Genomic DNA, 18,499 nt, shown 5'->3' with positions numbered 1-18,499 from the left:
GTGTGTGTGTGTGTGTGTGTGTGTCTATATATAAGCAACAATAAAACACTAATGAAGAAATAAGCCAAATAAAAAAGAACAATTTAGATTAAGTTTATTTAGTGTTAAAGGTTTAAAAATGTTTACTTTTTTTAAAAATGTATCATTGTGTTACAGAATGGACATTGTGTTGTTGGGTCATACAAATTCTGCAAACTCAGGACTAAACAGATATATATTGTAAGACAACAGCTGTCCACCAATCTTTTAGTACTGTAGATGTTGATACTGACAGCGAGTCTGCAAGAGGTTTACATGAGTTCTATATATTTTGACTCATTTTTCATTGTCATACTGTATAAGCCAACATCCCCTTGCCATTGCATTCAAAAGCAGGGCAAAGCTGTTTAATCATATAAAAAAGTAATGACGTGTTTGCCCACTTTGTTATGACAACTGAATCAGCCTCCAATAACAGACATCTATGTCACACACACACACTAATGCCTTTTAACGCAGATTTAGCACATGTTATTAATAGTGACCGTGTGGATAGCACAATGCCTGTCAGGTAAAACAGACACCAGACATTCAAAACTAGGAAAACCAGACGAACCAACATGTTGCGGCGAGGTCAGCAATGCACTCCATATGTTTCTGTTAGATTTTATATAGGAAGAAGTTGGCTTCATCCGCCTTACAATCCTTGGCCATGTTTACGAAAACTATTCCCAATGCTTGATACTGTAACAGTGCGGACCCCATTCCACCTCTCTAAGAAGGACACCTGCCAAATATCTATAACTATAATATAACTCCACTATAAATAAATTAAAATGTTCCTTCATATGTTTACATTTTCACCCTTTGCAACACTATCTGTAATAGGTCTGTTATGGTCTCACACTACATAAAGGTTTACCATACCTCATTTTAAGCATGACTTGCTCTGTATATATGACCAATTTATTGACTTGGTAATGTTGTGTTCAAAAACCTAAATGTTTTCTCATTTAAAAAAAAAAAAGTACTCTTTTAACCTGAACAAATTATTACTGTATACTGTTCACAAAAAATGTTATAGCATAAGTTAATTAGCAAGCTAAACAGTGATGCCCTTTCCAAAGTTTAAAACTGATAGTTAAGATTGCTAGATGAACCATGTTTTCATATTTTTTCTACACTATAAAAATAGACAACCACAGTGTGTTCTGGTAACACTTACAATTTAGAGCACAGATAGAACTGCCATGTTTCAGATGCAAGTGGTAGAGTCTACATAGGAACAACTACAAAAGTAGGCCTGTATGCACTATTCTGAGATATAAAATCTATACAAGGACCAGCAGAAATGCAGACTGCTGGACACCAGTGTCATCATTTCAGGACCTTTAACTTGAAACTAATTTTTATTTTATTTTCAGATGCATTAAACACATCACATAACAAAGAACGTTATGTAATACAGTACTATAAATGTGATGGGGATGGTGTAATGATTGGGAGCATCTGATAGGGCGCAAGTGTAAGAACATAAGAAAGTTTACAAACGAGAGGAGGTCATTCAGCCCATCTTGCTCGTTTGGTTGTTAGTAGCTTATTGATCCCAGAATCTCATCAAGCAGCTTCTTGAAGGATCCCAGGGTGTCGGCTTCAACAACATTACTGGGGAGTTGATTCCAGACCCTCACAATTCTCTGTGTAAAAAAGTGCCTCCTATTTTCTGTTCTGAATGCCCCTTTGTCTAATCTCCATTTGTGACCCCTGGTCCTTGTTTCTTTTTTCAGGCTGAAAAAGTCCCTTGGGTCGACACTGTCAATACCTTTTAGAATTTTGAATGCTTGAATTAGGTCGCCACGTAGTCTTCTTTGTTCAAGACCGAACAGATTCAATTCTTTTAGCCTGTCTGCATATGACATGCCTTTTAAGCCCGGAATAATTCTGGTCGCTCTTCTTTGCACTCTTTCTAGAGCAGCAATATCTTTTTTATAGCGAGGTGACCAGAACTGCACACAATATTCAAGGTGAGGTCTTACTAGTGCATTATACAGTTTTAACATTACTTCCCTTGATTTAAATTCGACACTTTTCACAATGTATCCGAGCATCTTGTTAGCCTTTTTTATAGCTTCCCCACATTGTCTAGATGAAGACATTTCTGAGTCAACAAAAACTCCTAGGTCTTTTTCATAGATTCCTTCTCCAATTTCAGTATCTCCCATATGATATTTATAATGTATATTTTTATTTCCTGCGTGCAGTACCTTACACTTTTCTCTATTAAATGTCATTTGCCATGTGTCTGCCCAGTTCTGAATCTTGTCTAGATCATTTTGAATGACCTTTGCTGCTGCAACAGTGTTTGCCACTCCTCCTACTTTTGTGTCGTCTGCAAATTTAACAAGTTTGCTTACTATACCAGAATCTAAATCATTAATGTAGATTAGGAATAGCAGAGGACCTAATACTGATCCCTGTGGTACAACACTGGTTACCACACTCCATGTAATATTCAATCCACTACCATTAAAGGGATGACAAAACATCTAAAAATTATCAGGTGAATAACAAAAAAGCGTTTGAATACTACAACATAAATAAACATACAACTATGTCAAAACATAAAACATTTTATTTGGTGTATAATGCAGATGACATTTGAAGTGACATTTCACCAGAGGTACATGCAGCTCCAAAAGCCACCACAAGAAGCTACCGGCCCTTTTCTAGAAACAGATATACAAATATATTAACACAATTATTTTCTATCTGCATTCTTGTCTTTTGAAACTGGTTTCAGTAGCATTCTTGTCTATTGCAACATGGGTGCTTATAAAATTCCTGCCTGCTTAAATCATGGCGTCAATAGCATGTGCCTTTAACTAATGGGTGTAGTTTAATAGGTTTCAGTGGCCTCGTCATTAAAGTAAACAGCACTGAGAAACTTTGCCGTAAACGCATTCTTTTTTTTTTTTCTTACTTCAGGTGGCTTTTACAGTATGTTATATAAGATGATGTCAAGGTGAACAACTTCCAGCAACCAGAGAGGCTTGCAACTTAAATTAAACTAAGCTACTATAACACAGATCATTGGGTGCCAATTCAAAGTTACTGAATACATTACTGTACAGAATCACTGTTGAAAGAATTGCTCCCCCTGCTGCTTACACAGACTTAAGCTGACTACATGTAATGCACTGTTGACAAACACACTGCACGTAATGTAGATGCTTAAACAATACATATCAGTTGTCCTAGTAAGCCATTACGGAATTTCATTAAACCCCAATATTGTAAAACTATTTAACTATCACAGCGCCCTTTTTGCACCTGAAACGAATGCACACGGTGTGCCAGTCAAATAACATGTGTTTGTATATGCAGGTGCTGCGTGTTGAAAATGACGAAAGCCTTGAAATCCCTAACTGCCAGTATGCTACTAAGTGTAATGGTTTCCCTAAATGCGCTACTGAATATTTGTCTGTTTTTTGTTAGTTTTTTCTAACTGTGGTGATCAAATGATTAAAACACAGACTACACTTTTCAAGGAAGTATATTAGATATCAATTTTACATATGTCTCACTTTTGGGACACCGCTCTCGGAATGTTAAATGATCACCGACGCTGCATAAAAAGTGTGTGTGTGTGATTGTGATTATTTCGCCTTTAATAAAGTACCGTAGCGGTACAGTTTACAAAGTTTTAGCTGACCGCAACTTTAATTACTACACTGTTCTCTGAATCAGTTTTCCATACCACTCCCCAGTCGTTCTATCAATGTATTAAAACGTTTAATCTGTAAATTCCTGTTATGTGAAACTTCAAAGGCTGAAAAGTTATTTGTGTTAATATGAAAATAGATTGTAAATAATACACCTACCTCACTGATGCTCCACCCACAGTACGTGCAATCTAGATGGTGTTTTACTTCAATTAAAATGCGTCTAGTTCCCGATTTGTTATTTAAAGCTTGTTTCTGTGGGCTGTTTTTCTGGAACACTTCATCTTGGTTCTAAAAAGCTGCCTCCTGCGTTGCCTCTACAGCGCATGTGTGACCTCACCAGCCACAACAACAAAGTTCAGAGAACAAAGTAAACTTTTAGAGTCTTTAACTTTCTCATTACGAGCCTCTGCTGGAATTTCTGGGATCGTGTTTTTTTTTTTTTTTTTTTTTATTTTATTTTTTATATCCCCTTGAAAAACACACTATGTGATCTTGATGCTTCTGTTGGTATCTACAGACTATATTGTTTTATATTTTGACATTTTAACGCTGCTAAGAATCTTTTTTTTTTTTTTTTTTTCCAAGGGATGTACAGGACCTTGTCCGTAAAGAAATACTGGAGATGCAAATGACATCTGTCTTTTTAAAAGCTGTTGAGATGACCGACAAAGTACAGCAATGTTAATTAATAAGAGTTTTAAAAAACATTTTATCTCTACAAAGACTTGTTTGTTTACACAAATATACTGCAAGAAATATGTTTTAAATTCACCAAATTATTTTTTTTACTTGAGACCTAAACAGGATTAGGAAGAATGGCATTATCACGCTGCGCCACCTACCGCTAGCTCTCCTGTTTGCATTTTCAATTTATGTACTTCAGAATTGCCCCCTGGAGTGGGATGGTGTGAACATAAAACAAACACAGATTAATTAATTCTACCAAAATGACGAAGGTTGTGTTAACTGGGGTTAGTGTTGAAGGGTAATATTAAGAGCATTCACATACACAAAGCGGTCTTTTAAAATGGCAGCAGCTAACACAAACATCCATAAATCTCGCCTGTTGTGCACATCCATTCGTTATAGATCTCGAATTTCTAGTTTTGACTGACAGATATCTTCAAGAAAACTGGGTTTCATTTGTATCTGATGGGGCTAGTGTTATGCTAGACAGGAACTCTGGTGTGGCAACAAGATTGTGTTCTAAATATCCAAAACTTCAAATGGCACTGTATGAACCACAGGCTTGAATTAGCAGTGGCAGATGCTATTGATGAGATCACCACTATCAGCCATTTCAGAGCCTTTATGGAAAAGCTCCTTAATATTTACAGCCAGACAAGCAAAAGTGAACGTGAGCTCAGTGAATCAGCAGCAGAAGTAGGATCCCAAATCCTACGCATTGGACGAATCTTGGCTGTACGCTGGGTGGCTAGTAGTTTGAGGACTGTACAAGCTGTATGGGTGTCATTTAGTGAAACAGACTACTAGAGCGTTAGCCTCCTTCAAGGACTCATCACGAGACAAATACGAGGAGGCTTTGAAAGCCAAAGACGGGAGAATTCAGGGCAATAACTCTATAGCCATATGCAAAGCTGGAATGTATTATTGTTGGGCAGCTTCTTCAGAGTCTTGTTAAGAATATGGTAAAGCACCTTTCATATGGAGATGGCATCTTGACAGTATCTCAGTATCTTGGAGTCATGTAGATGGCCATCAAATCCAAGCATTCGCCATTTTGAGAGAAAAGTGAGCCAATGCTTCAGTTTGAGCACAGAACAAGCTATTAATAAAATGCGAGACTAAGTAGAAAACCCTAACAGTGAACCGGAGGACTTGAAACCTCTTATGCCCTGTATGGAGACTTTTCCATGTAGTACTGCTGAGTAAAAGAGGTTTTAGCCTCATGAATAACATTGCAACAGATAAGAGAACCGTTCCATCAATGCAACATATTGCCAGTTTGATGATGATTAGAATCAACCCCCCACTGCACTATTTGAACCAAAAGAAGTACCTCAACTCATGGCTGCAAAAGCACCATTCCGCCAGTTACACTAGATCTAGGCAGTGCAAGGCCCACTCCTCTGATAGCTGTCATGATGATTAAAAGGCCTTGTGGCGCCTGCTGAAATGTTTTGTGCTCATGTAATGACTATACAGTATGTGTGCTTGTGGCAGGGGCGGAAGCTCTGCAAATGTAAGTGTATTGTTTATTTGATTTATATATAAAGTTAAAAATATTGACAATAAGTGTGTGTTAGATAAGGCAGGGCTGGAGGTTAAAATTCCAGAATTGGTAATTGTCTTGTAAGTAAAGCTTAAATATTTTGAATTTAAGTTTCCCAGGAACTTAAATCCCATTCCTGCCAAATCCATGTGTGGAATGTGGCTGGAGTTTGATTGATTGATGGTCAATTAAACCCCAGCCACATGGTTTAGCTGGAAACCCAGTTATTTGCTCTTTTATTATTATTATTATTATTATTATTATTATTATTATTTCTTAGCAAACACCCTTATCCAAGGTAACTAACAATTATTACAAAATATCACAGTACAAAGTATCACATTACAGATAAAAGCAGTTAAAGTACAATAAAATCATTAGCAAAAGATCAAAATCAAATAAGAGCGAAAAATAAGGAATACAGTAAATAATTACATGTAAATAAGAGCAAGTACAAAAAAAATCCATACACACTGGATGAGAGAACTTATGCAGCACATGCAGTTGGTGAAAGTAAAATGAACTTTATAAGGCTCCACTGCCAAGTTTCTTTTTTATGTGGCAGCCTTTTATTTCTTATTATAGTATTTTGTGTAAATTCCAACTGACTCAACTGTGACTTCCTGTGACTCTAACTTTCCTCTGTTCTGTCCTGTCTTCTCTCTTCTTTTTTTTCTAATCTTTCTGTTTATTACACTGATTGTGAACTGTACATGTGAACAGTGATTATAAATGTCTAAATGTGTAAAATCCAATAAGCAGAACAAAAAAAAAAGTGAGTACGGATACTCGTAAGAGTAAAGTCAAATAAAGTTACAGGAAGTAGTTATAATTAAGAGCAGTAGTAGAATACGGCAAGGTGTGGAGCAGTTCAAGCTGATGCAAGTACTGGTACAATTGGGTGCCATATAGTCCAGTATAGTCGAGAGTTGTTTGAACAGGTGTGTCTTGAGGAGGACCTGGAAGGTGGTCAGGGACTGAGCAGTCCTGATATCCGTGGGTAGTTCGTACCACCTAGGTGGTGGAGAAGGAGCAGGTTCTGGAAGGGGGGTAGCGGAGGTGGGGGAACAGCTAATTTTCCAGTGGTGGAAGAGCAGAGGAGGTGAGAGGGGGTGTAGGGAGAAATGATACTCTGTAGGTAGGAGGTAGCAGAAAGGTCAAGACAGCAATAGGAGAGTACAAGAGTTTTACAAGCAGCGAAGTAGTGTGGGAGAAACGAGGAAAGGAAAAGACAAAGTGAGCAGCAGAGTTTTGGATGAGCTGGAGTGGACAGATGGCAGAGGCAGGGAGGCCAGTTTGTGGATGTCCTCCTGCATAAGGGTTACCATAGCTACTATCCCTGTGGCAACCACCTGTTACTGCAACTGCAATTGTAACTTGTAAATAAAACCTGGATGCCTGGGTGGCATTTTCAATTGCATACTTCATTCAGGGGACACCCACAATTGACATAGCAGGTAACAAAACCTCCTGTTACAATGCTGAATAACAACTGTTTGGATGGGGGTGACATTGGTTTGTTAATTTTCTTGGGAGAGGGCTTCACTATTTTATTTTAAATAAGTTTTTCCAGAGTTTCAACATTTATAACGTGTGTATTTTGTTTGCCTTGGAGACTCTTCTTTATTCTGTGCAAGAAATGCATTTTAATGGCTTTCGTTTTTGCCCCTGATGTCCTCCAAACCCAATTAAAAGATCAGAAACAATGGTCAACTTAAGTTCTTACCATGCCACTGCCTGACCTGGGGCACCAAACAGGGGAGTTTACCCACTTTTATTTACCACTACACCACTGCTTTAACCTAATGCAGTGCACCACTGTGATGAGTCAAAGGGGTTTCAGTCTGTAATTCAGCCTCCCGACAGTAGAAGTCAAGCTTTCATGTAACAAAAAAATAGAACATAATTTTTGTCTCACCTATTTTCCTCTGGAAATTCCATTTTTTTTCTCACATGCCTCACAACCACATATCATGTTTACAGTTAAAATACACATGTTTCTTCAAAACTGCATATTCGAGACCAATGTAGCTAATGGAAGTGCAAAACAGGTATGACTTATGCCATTTTGTGATCCCTGGTTTCTATAAAAACAAAGACTTATTTCAAAGTGTATAAAGCCAAGTAAGACAGACTGAAAAAACACAGATTTGTACCTTCATGGGGTACACTGTGCTACTGTCAAAACTAAATAAAAAAAAAAACTGCCTAACTCTTTCTTTAGCATGATCCAAAAGATTATGATGTATTTTCTCCTTGAATGCCACAAGGAATACTTTAGAAAAGCCAAGTATATTTGAAATAGCTTGCAATCTCATTAAGCAAGCTTAGGTTCAAGCTCACTAAGTCTGCATTACCATTTTTCATGCAAACAAGTTGGATGAGGTGAACATTTTGATTAGCTACTCTGATTAGAATTAAGTTCAAGTGAAGTGAACGGGTTATTAGAGCAGGTTTTATTGCTCAGTTTAATAAAAGACATGGTACTGCAACACAGCAGTCAAAGTATCAGCTTCTTTACAAAACAGTGAAGTAAGATATGTTGTTAATATGCCTATGCCAACCCAAAAGGAGACCTCCAATGTAACAGTTTACACTTTATCAGTAGACTGTACTTTTCCAGATCAGTGGTATTCACTGGCTTGTCATTCAGGGAGATCTTCATTTTGGTGTACATGTCATTAGAGTAGCTTACATGTAGAATTATTTGTTTATTTGTGAGAAAAAATAAAACACATCCACAATGTTATATTACTGATAAGGAACGTTTTGATAACACTATGTAACACGATTTTTGTTCCTGGGTAGTAAGTGTTATTTCCTAATTACTTATGCCTCAAAAGTATAGAAAATGGCTATTATTCCCCACAAACTTTGCTTTTGTCACCAGGACAGTGATATTTCAAAATATCACTATTTCCAATGGGAAAATGGGCAAATGTGTGTCTTTTCAGTCACATAAAGTCAGAAAAAAACAATATATGAATTTAAATTAACATGTATTTATACTAAAGTAATACAAAGATGACTACAAAAGATTTATAAGTGAGTAGTTTTTCGAGATTTACAATTGATTTTCACCCCACTCAAGGTACCAGAGTTTATATTAGATGGAAATGTTCAAATTTAACACACACACATATGGCCTGGGGGATATCAGCTTGTATTATACAGCAACATGGTCACTATTTATTATCGATGAAAGTTATTGCAGGTTATTACTTTTGTTTCAGGTAATGCCGACCCCTGCTGGTGTGACAAGGTACTGGAATTAAAGTGAATAACTACCAGCTCTAACTGCTCTAAGACTTTCTAACAGCAGAAATTGGTGACTTTGGTGCTTTCGTGATGCACTGTACTTTATTTTCATTTACGAGTAACATGGATTCCAACAAATTCTGTAATGGAATGAAGCATTCCAAGCCAATGCCAAGTCTATCTCCTTAATGGAAAACCCAAAAGAAATATTCAGCTCAGCATCTGGAAATACTGTTGCTAACATGCAAATTGCATTTAGAAGAAAGCCAGACACTTGCTAATTAAAGTACCATGACTGCTTTTGAAGAATGTGATTTAGTTTTCCATTAAGAAATCTTGGATATCATAAGCAAAGTTAAAAAGGGATTGATATGCCATTTCTTTTAAATCTCTCATAGAAGCCCACCACTTAATAACACAACTGGGTGTTTATAAAAGCAGTATCTGCCAATGGCTGGAAATCATGTAATTTATCATAAACAAGTGCCAGACTATTAGGAATAACATCTGCACAACATTTAGATTTCCTTATTAAGTTTTACATATTGTATATGTACTACTGCTTCATTGGCAATGTAATATATTGTGCATACCAAATCTGAAAATCATCTAGGGCAGTTTAAACAGGTCCCACAGGTTCTCAGCTTTGTAAATAATTTAAAAAAGGATAATTCAGAATCTTAAATTCTCTAACACAAATTTGATTGTTCCAAAAATCATCTAAAATGAGTTAGGGTAGGTTCTCTTAGTACAGCAGTTGATTATACAATTGATTATATCTCATAGTCATTATTTTGTGCATTGTATCTACTGTGCTACTTGCTGTGCCCTTTATTAATAAATAACTCAGAAATGCTTCATTTCATGCTTGCATTTCTCATGCTTACTGCAGTACTGTGGAAGGTGATTCACATTTTTCGTGCAACCCCTTTAGTGCTTCTTAATGTTCTGGTAACTTTAAGAAGATTCTTCAAATAACTTCACTCAAACAAGAAAAAAAGGAGACTTGTATGTAAATCAGTTTATTGCCAAGATGTCACTTGAACTCACAATCTTTAGCTTTTTCTTTGGATCAAGAACAGCCAAAGAAAGAGTCAAGAGGGGATTCACAAACAATCAGTTAATTACTTTCACAGTTGCAGGAAACATTACAGTAGAATATTTAAACATATGAATATACCGACATTCTAGATATTACAATCTGCCTTAACATTCTTACTTAATCTAATAATATTTTAAAAGTTTGAACATCATTCAAATTGTGTCAGTTTTCTGTGTCAGTCTTTGTTGTACACAAAGTAAAATGAACCTGCCCACAGTGGGGGTTTTATTTACGTTTGAAACATTAAACGTGCAGGAACCTCTTTCTTCTGAGAGCTACATTAAAAAACAAGAAAGAACTCTCAACAAAATACTGACTTTGTATCTACTGTACATAAACTATGCTCTAAGAAAACTGTTTTTTTAATTTTTTTTTTTTTTTTTACCAAGCCTCTATTTATTTACACTTTCTACAGTTTCAACATCAAATGCAGGACTGAGCACAACAACAATGAGAAAACGTCTCCACAGCAAATAGCTGTAGCTTTTTCCTGGAATGATAAGATCTTTTACCATAGTTAGATCAGGTTCTGTTGACCAGTATAGGATATACGTGCACCAGCACATCCTGCCTATAGTAGCTTTCCATTCCCCTACACCATTCTTGAAATGTAATTAGGTATGGACCTGAGTAACAGCCTTTTCTCATAGTAAAAGTAAACCATCTCAAGACTACCTCTTCTTCAGTATACTAATATTGCTATTCAAATTTGTTTTGTTTTTCTTTGTTTGTTTTTAAAATGCAGTTTACTCATAAAGCCTTACCAATACCTTATTAAATATTAAAAACAAGTTGTCAGATAACAACAAGGTTGAGCAAGGTTTCTGGTAAGTTTTATTTAGACACATAAAACATTAATAAATATCTGGTTAATTGATTAAATAATTCAAAATAATAATATTAATATAACTGTTTTTTTTGTTTTAGTTTTTTTTAAAACTCCAGTGTTGCTGACAAACTAATAAAAGGACCAACATTACAACTTAGCAATGTTCTTAACAGGCACCTGTTTGAAGATTGATTGAAAATTAGGAAAACAGACTGCACATCTATATATATATATATGTGCAGTCTGTTTTCCTAATTTTCAATCAATCTTTAACCAGGTGCCTGTTAAGAACATTGCTAAGAATTACTATACTATATATAGACACACACACACACACACACACACACACAGTTAACAGCTGTGTGTGTTTAACTGACACATTTCTAAATGGCTGTTTCTTTTAATATAGTACTGGGTCTCTGAATGATGTAATCAGTAGTCTTAATACTGTAAGTTTACAATTGAAATATATAAATATATATAAGCAGTATTATTATCTGTTGTTACATATTACTACATAGACCTCTGTCATACTAATGATGCACATAAAAGCACTGGGTAGTCTTTTTAATAAAGTCATTAAAACAACAAAGATTCAGAGAGCAGGATTCAACTACTAGTACAACAGGCATCTAAAACAAATTCCACTGGGATAAAGCAAGCAACTCGACATGTCAAGCAGATACTGCTTTTTTAATATATTGTTTTGTTTTATCAGTGATGATGCAGTTCTGTCACTGGCTGGCAAGGAATATGGAATGGTATTATATACCGGCCCCAGTACTGCACTGGTTTATACCAGTGCCTCACTGGAGTGTGTGTCGGGTGCAAATCCATATCATGAAGGGAACTGGACCAGACAGTTGAGGATTTGGTCATTTAGTGGCTTGTGAATGAACATGAATGCAATGAAATAATCAAACTGATTATATATATATATATATATATATATATATATATATATATATATATATATATATATATATATATATATATACTGGTTAATTGGGAGAGTGTTGTGTGTCTCTCTAGTTTAATATAACCTTATATATTAATAACTTGTGGGTATACTATAGACCATCTGTTACTTGGACTTTGTGGTCCTAAGAAATAAAACACAAGTACTACACAATATTTTTAATATCTCTCAGGATTAGCTTGAGCTAGATTCTAAAAGCTATTTACTCCAAATTTTCATTAGAGTGATCTTTGTCTGAAGGGGAGAAATACTGGTTTACATTTCCGAAACAATCAAGAAACGACTTCAAATTACTCACAAGCCTTTTCTGATTTGGCAAATTACTGGCTGTTTTTATTATTTAAAACAATTTGTGCTAATGCCGATTTGGAGTAAACAACGTTAAGAATCTAGCCCATCATGTCCCAGTTGTATAAATGTATCCCTAAATTGGTGCTTTAGCAAGCGCCCCCTTACTTTTGGAACACTCTCAATACTTCTTAAGCACAATTGATTTGGATATGTATATCCTGAAGTGCAAAAATCAAGTAAGAAGAAATTTCCCAGCCCACAACTTCAAATACCTTAGGGGGACATCTGCCAGCTGAACACCACACTTGCACAATGTAAACAAATAAAATCAGTCACAATTGTGTTTAAATAAAACATATTACAGTACAAAGTTCCAGGATCAGCGACAGGGCGTAGATAGAAAGCTATGAGAATAGAAAGATTTTTACTAACACACTAATGCACAGATTTATAAGAGATTCCCATAGTAAAAACATAGCAAAGTAGAATAAAGCAGGGAAAGCATGGTAAAGCATAGGTAAGGATTGTAAAGAATAGTGATTTATGGTAAAGAATAGTAAAAAGGCAAACTATGGTAAACTAACCCTTATTAAAGTTTATAGTAAAAGCATAGCAAAAAGTAATAAAGCACAGCAAAAGCAGAGGTAAGCATTGTAAAGAATATGGAGGCAATGTGTGGTAAAGCATATTAATAAATATGGCAAACGAGGATAGACTATGGTAAATGCATGACCATGTGGAAAGGCATGGTAAAACTACAAAAATACCATGCAAAAATACTGAAGTAAACTTTTATAAGGGGAATCTTGAAGAACCGTGTGTTGCTGAGCCTGTATAATGGTACTACAGGTACTGTACTGTACATGGAGTGCCACAGGTATAGTGTTTCACATAGCATCATGTGTGCCTAGCTTTACTCTGACCACCTATTTCAACACAACAAATGTGGGTTTGTACTTTTACCCACCGGTCTGTAACCAAATATGTTTCTGTGCTTGCAACAGGGGGAGTTATTAAAGTTACAAGGATGCCTCCTAGCCTCCCTTAATAAGTTAATGAGTTACACAGCCCTTAAATATCAGGGGAGAAGTTATTATTAAAATACAGGATGCATTTACAGCTCCATGTGGATTCCATTATGAATTACGGACACCGTGGCTCGCAGTCACTTTTGCTTTTCTCAGGGCTCCACTCGAGTCTGCTAGCAATTTTCTGTACTTATGCTGGTCACAAGTAACTAAGCTTTTTTTGGTGAAACACATAATAATGTGAGTTCAAGGAATGCGTCTCATAGGTGCCAGATCAGTGCAAAAAAATCAGGGTCATCTTTTGAAATCAGGATACAGAAAAGAGCTTGTATTTCAGTCAATAGTATAGAGTTATTTTAAGTCATTTTTTGTTTCTATTTCCCAATACATCCCAGTAATGAGTTGAGTGTTTTGCCTATGATAACCAGTAATGGTTGCCCCATTTGTCCATACTACACTGGGATATTTTTCAGAAGAGAATGTAACAACTTGACTTCATAAAGCCAATAAACTAAATACACTAATTACTCTCAACTGGTATCACTAATTCTATTTCAATACAACAGTATTATAATAGACATACATTATGGGTATACGGATTTTGGATAATGTTGATTGTATATCCAATATATTAACTTTGCATTATTTTAAATTATAAATCTAATAATTATTCTAACTAACTTCCGCAACTAAAGTCTTTTTGCAATTGTATGCTCATATTTTCAATTAAGGCTGCCTGTACTGCACTACTACTTTTGAAAATTAAATATATACTGGCAAAGCAGAACATTGATTATGCATTATTACCAGTATATTTAATAGCAAGAACAAAAACTACCTTACCTTTTTTGTTATGTTTTTGCTTGAGTTTTATATACAGTGGTGCTTACAAGCAGTTATCTAACAGGTAATAGGTAATTTAATGCCTAATCTAATTAAAATCTAATGACAGTGATGACAATTTACCATTCATTTACCATAAAAATGACCGTGAATATGTTTAGTAATGAAATGACATGATGGTAAGTATTTTATTAAACATCCAAGACGTCCTTTGGATTGATCACAGCTCCGGGATGACCTGGCATTGCACGTACAAGCTTTTTATTTGCAAGTCAAGGGGGCATATCTTTTCCCACTATTCACTTTATTTGATGTTAGCCTAGGCTTTGGGTCAAGAGCCTTGATGCTGTTACCCCCTGGTTAAAACATTTTATCAAAATCAATTGTACTGTACTGCTGCTCAGCAGAATTTTATTCAAATTTAAAAATAGGAAGTTAATAAGTTTTATATCCTGGTGGGAATGTCACTTTCCAAACTATACCCCTTAATTTCCCCATTTGGAGAGCCTCACGATTAAAAGCATATTGAACCCTGCTCCTTGAAAACATACTAACTTACACTTTCAACATAAAACAAAACTGACAAGTACCACAGACCTAGCTTAACCCTTTCATGCATGACAGTTTGAAAATAGCTGAAAAAAAAAAAATCTAAAGTCATAGTTTTAATTGAAAATTCTCAACTTTTTTCCATTGCTTTATATGGAGAAAAAACGGCACTCTATAGCAGAGTTCTTTTTATCTGCCCCCATATGAGGTTGCCATGCATGAAAGTTAAGCCGCCGCTATTTCCAAAAGCAGTACATCATTTTTTAACCTTTTCAATCATTCAACAGATTGTGACACATCTTTATCAATGTGATTATGGGTCTGACTTATTTACAAAAAAATAAGGACTGTTTTAAGGAATGTCTATAAATATTCTTACAGGTTAAATAGTGCTTTGAAAGATGAGAATAAACCCTCTCAAGAAACGTTTAATCAGAGGCAAACTTGAATTTATTAAATAAAATGGACTTTAAAAAAAAACAGTCCTTAACAAATCACCCCTTAAAGCTTTCTGAAAAGGACCCAAATATTGCTAAACCTTTTCACAAAGGACCAGCTTTTGCTGTTTAATAACAATTGTATATATCTGTTTTCCAAATGATTTCCAGCAACAAAGCAGTCTACCGTAAAACAGGAAATAAGACTCCCACAGCAACACTGGACCTTTAACCTGACCTATGCGAAAGGTCATTTTATTTACATTACAGTAGCAGGGATCAGATTTAAAAAAACAAAACAAAAAAAAAACCTCTTTATATATTAAACATCATTATACGTACAGTACTTTTGGAAATGATCAGCTGTAAAAGTAAAAATATACCACAGGAAGGCTATGATTTAAAACCAAGCATGCAGATATGCATAACAACAGCCTCTTCTAGAGTGCCCTGTGCCTATTACATAATTATATCTTATAACTGTGATTTTTAAAAATAAATAAATTACGCTTTTTTTAAAAAATCACCATGCCGTCAAAAATCCAAGTAAACCATTTTCAATGGCTATACATTGTAATTTCCATCATAATCTGAAATAATAGATCATAAAACAGTGCAGACGAACAAAAACAAACTCTATAGTATATAATATATCTAAGTATATTTAACATTGTTATTTGGAAGAGAAAAAAATACCAAAGATATACAGATAAAAGTCAAAATATATACACACAAGTACAGCTCACTCTGTGAATATCACAAATTAACAAAGTTTCTTTTATTTTGTTTGTTTGTGCAAGACGGAGTAACTGCTGAGAACAAAATAAAAGTCATCACAGTAACATACTAGGAATGGAATTCCATATAAATTTGAGTACCTTATAATGTAAAACCTCAAAGTCTTTAAAGTTATAATATATTTTTATATAGAAATTCCCAACTTGAAAAGAGAGCTGCTCTTGTCAACTGTCCGCATTGTGTCTCTGGTTTGTTTGTGTTTGCGGAGCTTTGAAAGTGGCAAAGTGAGTTTCACAAAAACATCAGCGGGACCCTAACAACAAAGAAAGCTGTTAAAACTCAACTCCCATCTAAATGACTTCCTTTTAAATCAAAATGCTTGACATTTCTCATTGTTTACATTTTCACTCCACCTGAAGCAAACAGTCTGTTTCAAAGCTCTTTTCAAAATGGCCGCTCTAGTGCACTGATAGTGTACGGATTATTCCCCACATTGTCAAATAGGTAATACAGCAATAACAAAAACCATGATGTGGTACGGAACAGAAAAGCCAGAGCAGTTGTTGATTTTTTTTTTTTTTTTTCTTATTTTTTTTAAATCGCCTTCTGCAGTGATTTTGATAATAGATCTCAAACCCAATGCACTAGAGAGGACATTTTGAAAAGGGCTTTGAAATAGACTTTAAAGTTCTAAGTGTAAAAAGCTGTCGGATGTTAGCAATGAAAATAAAAATTACAGGTATGTTATTTAACAGCTGTAGCAACACGTGAGGATGTATAATGCTATATTTTTCAGAACCCCGCTACTTACTCTTTAAACAAAACTATGTGGAAACTACAAGACATTTCAACAGGAATACAAACATAGGTATATATTACTTTAAATAAATACTTTATGGGGGACTTTATCTTGAAAATTACATTTGAATCAGAACAACAACCAATACTTTATATACAGGAATGGCTATATCTAGCACTTAAACCACAGTAGTTGAGAGTGCAAGTGTACTAGAGGGAATGAACGAAAGCATTTTAAGATATTGTAACTCAAAGGGAAAGTGGAATTGTCATTTGGAATATGGGTACGTATTAAACTGCTTGATATATGAGAACCGCTAACAACAGAACTGCAAACAGATATGAAATTTAAGACGGACACGTGCAGTTTAAAACTATATAGAAATACAATGGCCATGAGACAGGGTGATATCAATGTTGACTGAATTGCAGAAATCTTTACACAAGAAGACTTAAAATAAGCTATGTATACGAGCTATGTATACAGTACTAAATTCTTCCAAAGAAAGGTGTGCAGTTTTATTCCCTTTAAAAATATTTTAGAACTATTAACAGTACTATTAGCTGAGAAGTGATTTTTTTTCTCGTAGCACTTCAAATGGTTCTGTGACATATATATGTATATATATAAACCTTCTAAATGACTATTCATCTTGTTCATTCAACATGCATTATCAGGTTACCCTGCAATAGTGATGCTTAATAAAAATACAGTAATCCGTCACGTATCTGCCCCAGCCCTTTATCCGCCATGACCAACCTCTTCAGCAACGTTAGTTTACTACTGAACACAGAAGATTAGTACAGATATTTTTCGTACACTGTGTTGTATGTCCATGCGCTGCCATTGCTGGTAGTGCCACGTGAGCTGTTCAGTTCACTACTCTGTCACAAGCATTAATAACTTGTATCTTCTGAAACAAGGGATTTGGAGGAGCTCCCTAATAAAGCTGAATTTCAAAACAATAATTGTGTGAATATACTAATTGTTACAGCTGTGTATAATGGTATTTAAAACAGGATTCATTAATGTGCCTTTTTACATATCCACCCTTACTCTGGTCCCAACACTGTCGGATTCGTGACAGATTACTGTAATAATAAAAACTAACTTTGTGCACGTACCTTATAAAACCTGTTGCCAGTCCTTTCTGAAATCGTAGTTTGTAGCCAGACTTGTTATCATTGAGTTGCCACCGTTATCTAGGTAGAGTGCATATCAACAGATCATGGAACAGCTTCACTTTATCATTCCCTGTTAATGTGCTGATTGACTTAAACAAATTCAAGGAAAAGATAACGTTAAGATAAATGTACAATACATAGCAATGAATTCCAGCATTGACATGACAGATAACGCATCAATACAAAGGAAGTTAATTCTGGGTACAGACAACATCCTCATTATGATTCTGTCACAACTAAATGCTACAGAGCAGTAGTGCTTAATAAACATGAATTTCTTTTGAAATGAATTACTTGGTGACCAAGATGCATATTCCACAGCGAAAGATTACTTGATGGACACGTTTCTTTGTAATCTTTTGATGAAGACTGGCTGGATTACAGCCCCTGTACAGCATTATTCTTCTATTAGTTAACAATACAGACAGTGCTGAGGCAGTCCTGCAAACCTTCTCAAGCAGACTCCTCTATGTGCTTGAGTTCAGGCCACCTTCCTAGGGGTAGAGAGGCCATTAAATACTTGGC

At 35.3% G+C, this 18,499-nt stretch overlaps 1 protein-coding gene across 6 annotated transcripts in view; it reads right to left on the bottom strand.

The window, feature by feature from the left end:
• LOC121315728 (ras and Rab interactor 2-like) overlaps positions 1–4,035 on the bottom strand; it is a 73,081-nt gene extending 69,046 nt beyond the window's left edge. For all 6 annotated transcript variants that reach the window (XM_041250075.1, XM_041250080.1, XM_041250081.1 and 3 more), the window contains exon 1: positions 3,861–4,035. The gene's annotated coding sequence lies outside the window, so the exon portion shown is untranslated. The remainder of the gene's footprint in view (positions 1–3,860) is intronic.
• Between the last annotated feature and the right edge of the window lie 14,464 nt (positions 4,036–18,499).

This window comes from Polyodon spathula, chromosome 5, assembly GCF_017654505.1.
Source record: "Polyodon spathula isolate WHYD16114869_AA chromosome 5, ASM1765450v1, whole genome shotgun sequence".
In the NCBI taxonomy this organism is placed as follows: domain Eukaryota; kingdom Metazoa; phylum Chordata; class Actinopteri; order Acipenseriformes; family Polyodontidae; genus Polyodon; species Polyodon spathula.
This window is presented reverse-complemented; position numbering and strand designations above follow the sequence as displayed.